Below are 12,579 nucleotides of genomic sequence, written 5' to 3'. Positions count from 1 at the left end.
TATTATAATACAAATGAAAACAAAATCACTTTCTGATCTCCCAGCTTTGTGTATTCTTCTCAGTAATGGAGGAAACCTCTAAAGTAGACACAGGAATACCTCTGGGACACCGCATTTGAGCAGTAAAGCTCTAGAACAATATTGCATAAATAAATACATATATAGTATACCTCTTATATCGCAAACCATATTTTCATGAAGACATAGTTTAAAAGTTACACTAATGACACTACATGAATTTCTGAGTTTTTCTCATTGCAGAAAAGCCTCCCATATAATTATAGTATGCTAGAAGGGCTTTCCTCACGAAAAGGTCTAAAGACTGTATGTGCTCCCCTTTTTATTCAAGCTGTATGCCGAATACATTCTGAGGGAAGTTGGATCGGAAGAAGATGAGCTTGGTTTTAAAACTGGGGAAAGAAATATCAATAACCTGGATTATGCTGATGACTTAGCTGAAAATGCAAATGATCTGTAAGTTCTAGTAATGAAAATTGAAGACAGTGAAAAAAAAGGAGTAAGGTTTAATGTGCCTAAGGTTAAATGTAAAAAGACCAAACTAGTGACAACGGTACAGCAGTCAGCCTTAGAACTGGCAGTGAAGATGCTAAGGTGGTGGAGAACATCTGCCTTTTAGGATTGACTATCAACAGTAAAGGAACCAGCAACCAAGAAATACACTGAAGACTAGTACTTTGACAATAGCAATGAAGGCCTTGGAAAAGATATTTGGATGCTGGGATATGTCTATACCTATAAAGATGAGAATCATGCAGGCAATAGTTTTCTCTGTGACACTCTATGGAAGCAAAAGTTGGACTTTGAAAAAGCAGGATATAGATGTTTTGAACTTTGATGTTGGAGAAGATTCCTGACAATAGCATGGATAGCCAAGGGGGGGGGGGGGGGGAAAGGATCATCAAACAAATCAATCCAGAGTTCTCATTTGAGGCACAAATAACCAGATTCAAATTATCATATTTTGGACAAATTATGTAGGACCTAGCTCTCTGGGGAAGTCTATAATGCTGGGAAAAATTGAAAGAAAGAGAAGAGGGCAAACAGCAGCAAGACAGAATCAATGATGAGTACATTGCTGGAAGACCTGAAGGACCAGAATGGGGACAGATCATCATGGAGAAAATCTATCTGTGTGGTCACTAACAGTTGACACTGACTTGATGGCTCATAATCATAACAAGAAGAGCCTTCAGAGGATTTTGCGATTGTACCACTGTTGAATTAGACATTAAAAAACGGAAAGGTTTATTGAAAAGAATTAATGATCATGTTTCTTCTTTTGTCTTCCAAGTTTTCTAGGCCATACAAATTAAATGCATGTCCAACATGTATCCGGCTACTATCACACCAAATTAATTTTCTTCGTGGCTGTTTCATCATAGCATGTCAAAATAATACTGTGCAATGTGAGTAAATTCCTAATGCTAGCATCACAGTTTGAAGAGCTCCAACTAGCAGGATTCTTTATGAGATGGTTTTCTAAGTAAGAACTTTAAAAATCTTAATGCTGAGCTTTCCCTGTGAATCATTCTCAGGTTTTAAATAAACATTATTTCTGTTACAGTGTTCTGCTCAAGTACCCAGAATAGCATATGCATAATCATCACAAAATCACAATAAATAAATAAATGGTGCAAACCCAAAATCAAAGGAGCAACACAGACTACCATACAGTACAACTAAACTCAAAAAATAAACACAAAGCCTGTCAAGTCATATTAAAGCTAACAGCAAAAAACAAACCAAAACAAACCAAAAAACAACTAAAACATTATGTATCAGCTGCAGACTGACATGCTGTCTGGTAAAAGTATCATAAAGAGGGTTATGGTTGTTCTCTCTTCTAAAAAGCCAAAAACCGACAAACCTGGAATATGGCTTGGAGAGGAACAACTCAGGAACCCCCTCCAAATTCGATTCTAAATAAGCCACACCTAAATCTCTGATAACGTTCTTAATTTCTGAGCAAAGCTATATGGCAGAAAATGGTTCTTAATGAGATCTGTTCTAAATTATTTGATGACTGAAGCAAATAGGAAACCAAAGAGGTAAAAGAAAGCCATCTCATTTTGGGGGTGGGGGGGTCCCTTCGAGTCATTGTTGACTCCTGGTGACTGCTTGGAGAAGTCCCTGCAGTTTTTTTGGCAAGGTTTTTTTTTCAGAAGTGGTTTGCCATTGCCTCCTTCTTCCCAGGGCTGAGATAGAGGGACTGGTCCAAGGTCATCTAGCTGGCTTCCTGCCTAAGGCAGGAAAAGAACTCATGGTCTCCCAGTTTCTAGCCTGATGCCTTAACCACTACACCAAACTGGGTGTCATGTCACTTTGGATCAACTGAAATATTAAGACTCTCTGCAAAGATATTTCTCCACAGAATATATTACAATAATCTAGGCTGAAAGTAATTAATGCAAGGTGGCTGAAGCCAAATGTTTGATATCAGATTAACTCATCCTACATTTTTTAATAAGGCTTACTTACAACATGGGACATGAAGATATCATATTATGCAAGTGATAAACATTTGCAAGCAAACCTCTATGTTAGGTTCACACAACAGAATAATCTCTAACTTTAGTAACAATGGTTTGTGGATTAGATCATAGTCAACTGTCTTTGTATATCTCATTAAACCCAAAACTATAGGTTTAACAACTGCATAAACTGGGTTCACACAATATACTAAACCAATATGCTGTGTTCACACAACAGACTACAGTCTGGCATGATGAATGAAACCATCATATATCAACCTTTCGCAACTTGGTACCCTCCCACTGTAATGGACTTGAACTCACCTGATTTTGAAAGGCTATGTAACAATGTCAAATACTGAAAGCTTTCTGCAAGAAGTGCACAGACTTTCCAGAAAGTTGTAGTAGTTATGGAGTCAAACATGTCCGCTGAATCATTGAAACAGGCGAGCAAAAATACATTAAAGTAATAAAATATGGACCTCCATTTGATGTGAAAGAAATGTCGTGGGGCACAGTGCTGAATAAAGAGCAGAAGAAATGTAATCTGTTCAGTATAATCTGAATTGATTTTATGTGAAACATATTTTAATATGTAATGAACACAGAGAACAATATGCATGAATAAATAATAATACAACCTGAAGTATTCAATATATATTTATTTTCTACAAAAATATTGGTGTACATATTGTAAAATATAACTAATGGATCCCTAGAGATAGGTTACTTCATGCTTCTGTGCAATCAGAACATTGTGATTGCTACTGGATAGGGAAAAGAGAAATTGATTTAAAAAGTAAAAGGTAATCCTCCTTTTGTGAGAATTCCTTGTTATTGTAGAGGTTGCTTCTACAAATGTTCATCCCTCAACAAACATTGTTTCTAAGCTTGTCAGTGACAGGAATAATTAAGGGATAGTATTCAGTCCAAACATAGAAAGAAAATTATTGCTGAGGGTCCTTGAAAACAGCTGGTTAGTCTGCAAGAAAGACATTTCATTTGAAAATTTGAGAGCTGACAAGATACTAGATTCTATGTAGAAAAACAATGTAGACTATTGAATATACACAGACCCTCCACATGCTATTCCCTTGGGGGGTTAAGGACCATTATGCAAAATGTAAAAAAAAGGAGTGAGAAATAGGAAGGACATGATCTAAGAATGAGACAAAGAAATACAACAAAATCTAGTTTACATCAATACCATTCAATATACTTTATTGTCGTTGCAAACTACAGTGGTACCTTAGGTCACAAACAGTTCTGTTCACGACCAATTCGGGTCATGAACAGCACCGTTCGCAAAATTTTGCTTCCATTCGCGAACGCCGGATCGGTGATGAACAGGATCCGTGGCCATTTTCCCTGCCGTGACACGTGGTCATGGCTTCCTGTAGGGAGGGGGACTCTCCCTCCAAGCAATAACCACCTCCCCACCAGCCTTCCTGTCCTCCACGCCAGAAGTCGCGTCGAGCAAGGTTAGCGTTCTCTCTCTTCGTACTGTACTTTGTGTCATATTTTTGTGGTTTAAAAAAAAAAATACATATGGTTCAGAACGGATTAACCATAATTACATTGAAACTTATGGGAAAATTTGATTCGGGTCGCAACCAAAATCGGTTGGTGACCAAATTCGTAGGGGTCAGAACGGATTAACCGTATTTACATTGAACCTTATGGGAAAATTTGATTCGGGTCGTGACCAATTCGGGTCACGACCAGAGTCACAGAATGAATTAAGTTCGTGATCCAATGTACCACTGTATTCTTATTTCCATCATGCCCATACGTCATTTCATATACTTTTGTTCTTTAAGCTTCTCACTTCTGTCTTTTAGAAGACCTCTCAATTCTATTCAACCATAGCTTTCTAGCTTTCTGGGTCTTCTCCTTTCTCTGTAGACATCCACTTTTTCTCCATCTATTTGCTTTACAATTAGATCCTCATTCATTCTCTCTCTATAGCCAAAACACCTCTAAATACTTCTTTTTGTACTGGTTGCTTATTTTTGTATTCATGCTTCACTTTATCAAACACACTTCTTAGATAAATCCATTCTCACCCCATTCAACTTGCTTTTATCTTTCTCCTAACATATCCAGTTCTCATTTTCCTATAACAATAGGCATACTGTTATTCTCAGCCAATTTTGCTTCTTTTGATCATCATTTATTCCTTAAAACAGACCACATACTACCCACTACCATTCTACCAGAATCTGCAGTCTTAACATTTCTCCATTGAGTTCCCCATCTTTAGCAGCATTCCACAAAGGTCCACAAACTCATTTACTTGTTCTAGTTTTTATTTTCCCTATTAACCCAACTACCATGATCCATCAATTTATTAATCAACTAATTACCCATTAACATTTAATTTTGTCCTCCTCAATGCACCATACAATCTAACATTCCTTGCAAATCATTCAGGTTCTCAGCTAATAACACAGGAATATCCAGCTCTTTAACTAACACATCTAAAGTCACCACAAGTATGTCTTATACATATGTTCATAGATGCATTAAACAATACAGGACTCATCATACATCTTTGCCTTACTCCCTGCTATTTTCAAGCACACTTCACTTCCATCATTCACTGCCTTTATCACATTCAATAACCAATCAATTCTGTATTCACACATACCATTCCAAAATGCAAACGTTATCATACACTTTCTCTAAAATAATAAATGTCCAACTAACTTTCTTCATCATATTCATACATATTTCAATTACCTATAGATTCCTGCTTGACATAAAACTACATTCCACTTCCCAAACTTCTCACATCCTTTCAGTCAGAATTCTATCAAAAAATTTCCCAGGCACACAATAGTTACTGCATTCACTCCTTTGTAAGTGGGAACAATAAAGGGATTCTTCCAATTGTTAAGCACAGATGCAGTCTTCACAATATGAGACAAGTTGTACAGCTATTCCATAAGCAAACCACATTCATGCTTTAACATTTCTCCTGTTACAAAGCTTACACCTGCAGCCTTACCACTTCAACATTCTCACAGCATTTCCTCATTTTTTTCTTAGATACTACCATTTCCAGCATTTGTTTCAATTCTACTCTTTGACATATCACTATCAGTTCTATACAAATTTCTAAAATACCCCTTCCAGCATTCTCTTACCTCAGTTTCTTCCCACATCATATAATGTCTTTTATTCTTCATACCATTCACTCAGCTGAATGCTTATTGTTTTAGGCCTTTTCATCCACTACTCTACATTTCTCTGTCTCTTTTAATCTTAACCCTTTCTTGACTACATTTTTTTGGAATTATATTTTTATTCCTACACAGGTGATAAAGTATATTTCATTCTAATTTTTTGGAGCAATAATTTCCTTAAATGCATTTTTTTCTCATCCACAGCCTTTTTCTCTTCATCATTGTACCAAACATCTTTCCCATTACTATGACTTCATACACCATTGTAGCACTCTATGATATAATTCTTTTTATCTCCTTGAAACAGGTTCCACATTCTACTGAAAAGCATATATATATTTATTCAATGTAAAGCTTCTACTTTGCAGTTTCCACTTGTTAGAACCAAATATACTGCTAATATGTTCAACATACTGCACATTAGGAATTGTATTGTAATGCTATGGTCACTTAATGTTCATGCTCCATAAATGTGTGCCTCTCCTATCCTCCACACTAAAACGGCAACACTAGTTTACCTTTATTGCTTATATTTTCTCTAAGCAAAATGTTTTCTATGAGGTTACACACATGATCTCAGAGAAAGTTATCATTTCTTGGATTAAAATGCTTCAGCTTTGATAAGAGCAATAATTATTAGGCAAAAAGGAAAATGCAATGAATTGGCAAGGGTTTGCATAATCAATTTTGGTGAGAGAATTTGGTTCAGGGAACTGGGCTATCCAGCTAATCACATTTTTACGTAGAGGGACAGATGGATTCCATAAACAAGAGTGGTAATGAATTTGAATTTAGAATGTGTAAAATATACTGAACTTAACCATGAAGTTAAAAAAAAAGTATCTGAAAGCTTTATTGAAAATTAAACATGTATGGAATAAATGTTTGGGTGATATTGCATAATTATGTTATGCACAATTTAATGGTGGTTTTGAAATATAAGCCCTATGTGTTATATTGATAGGGATACAGGATAGAACCTTTATGACACTGATTTTCTAGAATTTCCTAGTTTCTGAGATCTTCTTTATTTGTGGATAAAATACCCAGCAACGGTTAATACTGAGGTTGGATGCTGGAGTTTTGAGGTCTACCGTTGGTTATCACTTTTAAATTGCATGTTGTTTTATATTGTTATGGTAGACATTATACCTTAGCAGCTGGCAGCATTAGGCAACCTTGCCAGATTGCAGAAGCTAAGCAGTGTTGACTCTGGTTAATACATAAACAAGGGGCCTGCCACGTGGCTATTGAAAGATGATGGTAATAGAATGATATCACCTGTGCTGAGCTCTTTACTAATGAATTTCCACTGTTGTTTATCAGGTAGGTTGCTGTACCTACTCAACATTTTCTGATCTCAGAAAGCTAAGCAGAGTCCAACCGGATTAATACTTGGATGGGAATCTATCAGGAAATACCAGGGATGATGGCTTGGCTGAGAAGTTAAAAAAAATATCAGAAAAAAGGTAAAGCACTTATTGCATGCTGCCAAGAAAACTGCATGATTTCTTGCAGTTTTGCTATATTGCCAAGATTTATTTATTTTACTATTAAAATAAAACAAAGGAGTAGCATGGGTATACTTGCTGTTGTCATGTCCTCACTGGTTACATGGCTAGTTTACTATACAACACCTTGAGTTAAATTTTCCAGAAAGATATAGTAAAAACAAACAGAAAGATTAAAGCATATAAATAATTGTAAACTTCCAGAGACATGGAAAAGACAGGAAGAAATCTAACCAAAACTTTCAGAGTTATAAAACATGCCCATTAACATAGGATTGTCTATTTCAAAGTATGAGATATGTCTCTTAACACAATACTTTTGGACATTCTTCAGTACATTCTACTTGAAGTGTTGTCACCTGTTATTTTCAAATTACCTGTTTGTCCCATCTGAGCAAGTCATAGGCATTAACTATAGAAATTCAAGTAAAGCTGGTTGTAGTAATGCTTATTCTTTAGAGAGCAACATAAATTTGATAGGACTGATGGGGTGATGGCAAATGAGTTCTTATTACCATGCTAACTTTGGTTCACTAAACATATTTGTCAAGTCACCAAAGTTGTCTCTGTACTCCTGGCTGCCACCACTACTCCTTCTTATGCTCCTGAAATCATAATAGTCAAATTATGTTCAAAGGTGGCCTGGACACCACATATTGATTCTAGCTAGAACAATCTTTCAGGAATCTATCCAGCCCACTTTTAAGGTTGCCACATGCCCAGACTGTCGCCTTGATTTGCATGAAGGTTTCAGCTTATACTACTTCGTTCTATCATTTCACTTATACAAGAAATAGAACTAGATCTTGCACTGAATGATCCAGCTTGGGTTACCCATCTTGAAAAAGAATGAATACAAATAAAAGCCCAAATGAATTTCCATTTCAGCTAGCTTTTTATGAAATGACTGGATTTTCCAAATGCCTACTTTAGGGGCTAGTTATCTTCCTAAAAAAATGTTGCACTTGCTCTGAACTTCTGTTTCCTGGTAAACCAACTTGGGAACTGAAAGGTGATATAAAAATGTAAATAATACATTTCATCACATTACGACTGGATGCTGCCTTTGCTGCACCTGAGAACCAGTATCCCAGAGAAAAGGCCGTCACGAGAGAAATTCCTGTTCACTCATTCCATGCTTACATTAATAGAAAATATTTCACTGTGTTATTACTTTTATTGTTGTTGTTGTGGTTGTTAGCCTGAAAGAAACACACCAGCAGATGGCAGTTTAAACCAGGATCAGTCAAAACAATACATCCCTTTAGACTGATGAAAGTATAGTTTTAGTTGCTACCAACATTCTTGTCAATAAATTGTTATTTCTAACCCCAAAGGTACTGTACATATATTAACACCATGTTTCTTTTTTAGTAATCACACTAATTCTACAAGGCTGGTAATTCTACTGACACAGGTTTTTGGCATCCATACATGCAATACCTATATTTATTTCTCTGTGTGTAAGAGACAAAGAGAGAGAGAGAGAGAGAGAGAGATCTTGGGAGATAACATTTAGCTCTGTGGTGTAATTCCTCTACTTCATAAGATCAATTTTCTTGTTAGGAGACTGAACCATGTATGGACACATTTCTTCAAGATGCTAACTTTTCATAGTGCCTCATTCTACTCTGTTCAAACATTTTATTACACAAATATCCATGTGAGAAACAAGTGTACAGATTTATATGACTTTGACTTCCACTGATGTTGTATGAATTGTCTTTTAACAATTTCTCCACTTTAACAAGTTGTTGGGAGTGGAAGGCAGTGGTCAGAGTTCCAACAACCCTACTAGTTGGAAGTAAGTTCTATACAATATTTAATGCAAACTACATCAGGTAACAATTTCTTGAATGCCTTATAAGGGCATTTTTTTCTTCTTTCTAGGGTAGTTCCATTGAAATTTTAAAGAACCGTATTTGCAGTTCCCAAATGCATGCATGCCAAAATGTGTTGCCACGCCTTTGGAAGCAGGACTAGTTTTAACTGAGGGTCAGTGTTTTTGACATTTTTAAAAACTTTTGGTTGAAATTCATATTTGTTCCAGTTTGTTTAATCCACATCCATTTTGGTGGATCATTATAAATCCACTTGAAAAATGCAGTGATGGAAAAGCTGCACCCTTATGCATCTTCCTCTAAATTTATAAGCAACCTGGGCTTTGAGAATGCTAACAAACAATACAATATTTTATTTATTTTACATATAGCCCACCTTTCAGCTCTGGTGAAGACTCATGCAACCAATTTGGGATTCTCATTGTTAAAAGAATACAGACCCAAATTAACCTGACTGGGGAAGGAAATAGGACCAGCTTTTTCCTAGCCACCTACCTGTCTAGTATCATGATGCCACTGCTGAGTAAAGTTTTCACTGCTGCTCTGGTTTAATCCCTTGTCTTTAGCACTACTGTGGGCAGATATGAAAATCTTCCTTTTGCATAATGTCTCTTTCCCTGACACTGGAGTAATACACATAGTGAGCCATGTTCTCCTACATTGTCCTGCACCTGTATAATCAACATGTCTCTCCTTTCCTTCTCCCCCAAACTCCACCTCACCCCAACTTAAATCCTACATCAGTCTAGCCCAGTGTTTCTCAACCTTGGGAACTTTAAGATGTAAGTGCTTCAGCTCCCAAAATTCCCCAGCCAACCATGCTGGCTGGGGAATTCTGGGAGCTGAAGTCCACACATCTGAAAGTTCCCAAGGTTGAGAAATACTGGTCTAGCCACTCTATGCGTCTGATGAGATAAGCTGGACCTCACAAAAGCTTATGCCTTTTAATAAAATGTGTTAGTCAAGAAAGGTGCTGCTTGACTCCTCCTGATTTTTCTCACCATAGACTAACACGGCTTTCCTCCTACAATATTATTCCACCCTTGTTCCCCCCCCCCCCCCCATTTTAATGAGCATCCCAGGCAGGGCAGTTGAATTTTACAGTCTGTCTGATCAACATCCAGACATTTATAGTCCAACAGTCAAGTTTTGTATCCCAGCATCACAGCAACTGATGACACTTAACTTGCTTTGATAACTGTCAAATAAGTCAATATCAACAGAATCTTAAAGGTATAGCTAGGATATCAAGATGTTTTTGTACAAAACAGGTATTTCAGGAAATATGGATGCTGAATCTTCTTTGTTTTGTCTAGATCTTTCTTTCATAGTCTAATTGACTGAAATAAACATCCTAAACAACCTGAGGCAGAACAACATATGGCCCCTAACCATTCAGAGTTAGCAAAATATCCAAGGCCTAGCAAGTTATTGTTTCACCCAAGGCAGAAAATCCTACAGGAACTCTCCCTAACAGCAACATTAGAACTCATCATTTGTTGCCTATTATTTATTTATATTTTTATTTATATATCAAATTTGTCACCACCCATCTTATTGAAATGACTCTGGGTGGTTTACAGCAGAGATAAAATTCATTAAAATACAATGTAAAAACAATTCTAATAATAAATTTCCAAGAAAGATGGAGAGTTGACAAATAACTCACGGAGCGTCGTCAGGCGCTAACCACCCCCAGGGATGGTTAGAGCTCATGTTACCCAAGCACATTGGCAGAGCCAGGTCTTTAATCCTTTTCAGAAAGCCGGGAGGGTAGGGGCCTGCTGTGCCTCTGGGGGGAGAATATTCCAAAGGGCGAGGGCAATGGCTGAGAAGGCTCTCCTCCTGGGTGCCGCCAGTCGACATTCTCTCACTGACGGGACCCACAACATGCCCTCTCTGCGTGACCAGGTGGGATGGGTTGATGTGATGGGTATGAGATGGTCCCTCAGGTAATCTTATGAAATTCTTATGAAATCACTCTGCCCGATGGCAGGACAGACTCAGCTCTGAATTCCCTTCACTATGGCCACAGTGCTGCTATAACACTTATTGACAAGAAATTTCCATTGCCAATACCAGATTTCTTAGCCTGCTGGCCATACCAGCTGTGAATTCGGGGAGTTGAAGCCTCAATGCATCTGAAGGGCAACACGCTGGGAAACGCTGTTCTAAGGGCAGAGTGGTACAAGAGGACCCAATAATACTGCTCAACAGGGGCCCTTATGTCTTCCAGTTCAACTGCATGCTGATTCTGCCATCCACAATAGGATATATTTAGCTTTGCAAAATACACAAGTAGATAATCACTTGCCAAGATGAAATGAAAGGCACGCATGCATTCCGAGCCCACAACCTTTGATATGCCTTAAACTTCCATTCTGCTGAAAAAACGACTACTCTCTCTTTATAAAGAACTTATAAAGACAAACAGTCTTATTATCTCTATCCTTTTTTAATATTTAACTAATCTAAACACTTGGGAAAACCTTATCTGAATAGCTCCTTCTCTAAATACATTAACTTTGTCTTCCTTGGACTTTTAAGATATCTCTCCTGACTAATACACCTGAAAAGGCTCTTTGGCTATCCTTCTTAAAGTGGCAACACAAATATTCAGAGGACATTCTTTAGTGGTTCTTTCCTATTAGCTGTCCAATTATATTATCTTTTTGTACTTTCCTTAATGAGAAAATAAATAAAAGTTGTGACATGGGCCGCTGTCCTTTTCTTCCCCAAAGGAATGTGTAACTGTGTGTGTCTGTATGTGAGTGTGTGTGCGCATGCGCATGTATGAGAGAGTCAAGAATCAAACTAATTTCAGGTCAATAGATTCCACCTATAGAAAGTTTGCTTCTAAAAGATTAAAGCTCACTAATGGAGCTTACCTTTGCTCAACAGATTTATGTATAATCAAAGGTACTTCAGGGAAAAAGGCACAATCTTAGAACATTACCTATGAAGCAAATGTCAATAACGGACATACATCCTCCCTGGTTACTAAGCAGCCATGTTTTCTATCACATTATTCAATGTACTTTACTGATTAATCGGTATTTTAAAAACATTTATTAGAATTCTTAAATCGATCCAGGTTAATTCTTTAAAAACAATCCAATTGGCTGCCTCAACTTTCAAGCAATTACTGAAGACTCTACTTATTATAACTGCTGAATGAATTAGTTATATAAATCATTATATAGTGGATTGGGCCTAGAATGCAGGGAGGCACTGATGATCTGTCTCCAGGCAAACTGCAATGTAAACTTAATAAAAGAAAGTACAAGTAATCTGTGAATGTAACCACTAGCTTCTGAATTAATTTTTAAAATTGAACTTGTAAGAACCATATGGAAAAGACGAGTGTTTCTCTATTTTTAATTCAAAATTTTTCCTAACTCCGAACATGTCCAAAGAAAACAGATTTTTAATCAACATTTAGTTTTTGTTATTATTACACATACATATTATCATAAATGTTACCCGCACCTTAGAAGCATGCAAGCCTCACAGTCCCAGAGTGTTGCTGAAAAAGAGTAACGCCCAA

General features: G+C 37.0%; 1 protein-coding gene across 9 annotated transcripts in view; it reads right to left on the bottom strand.

The window, feature by feature from the left end:
- Positions 1-12,579, bottom strand: part of MECOM (MDS1 and EVI1 complex locus) — a 514,610-nt gene that overhangs the window by 175,265 nt on the left and 326,766 nt on the right. The gene's annotated exons all lie outside the window — the stretch shown is intronic.

Source organism: Python bivittatus, unplaced genomic scaffold (assembly GCF_059951505.1).
Source record: "Python bivittatus isolate LINGU-HERP-01145 unplaced genomic scaffold, Pbiv_v1 ctg000980_np1212, whole genome shotgun sequence".
In the NCBI taxonomy this organism is placed as follows: Eukaryota; Metazoa; Chordata; class Lepidosauria; order Squamata; family Pythonidae; genus Python; species Python bivittatus.
This window is presented reverse-complemented; position numbering and strand designations above follow the sequence as displayed.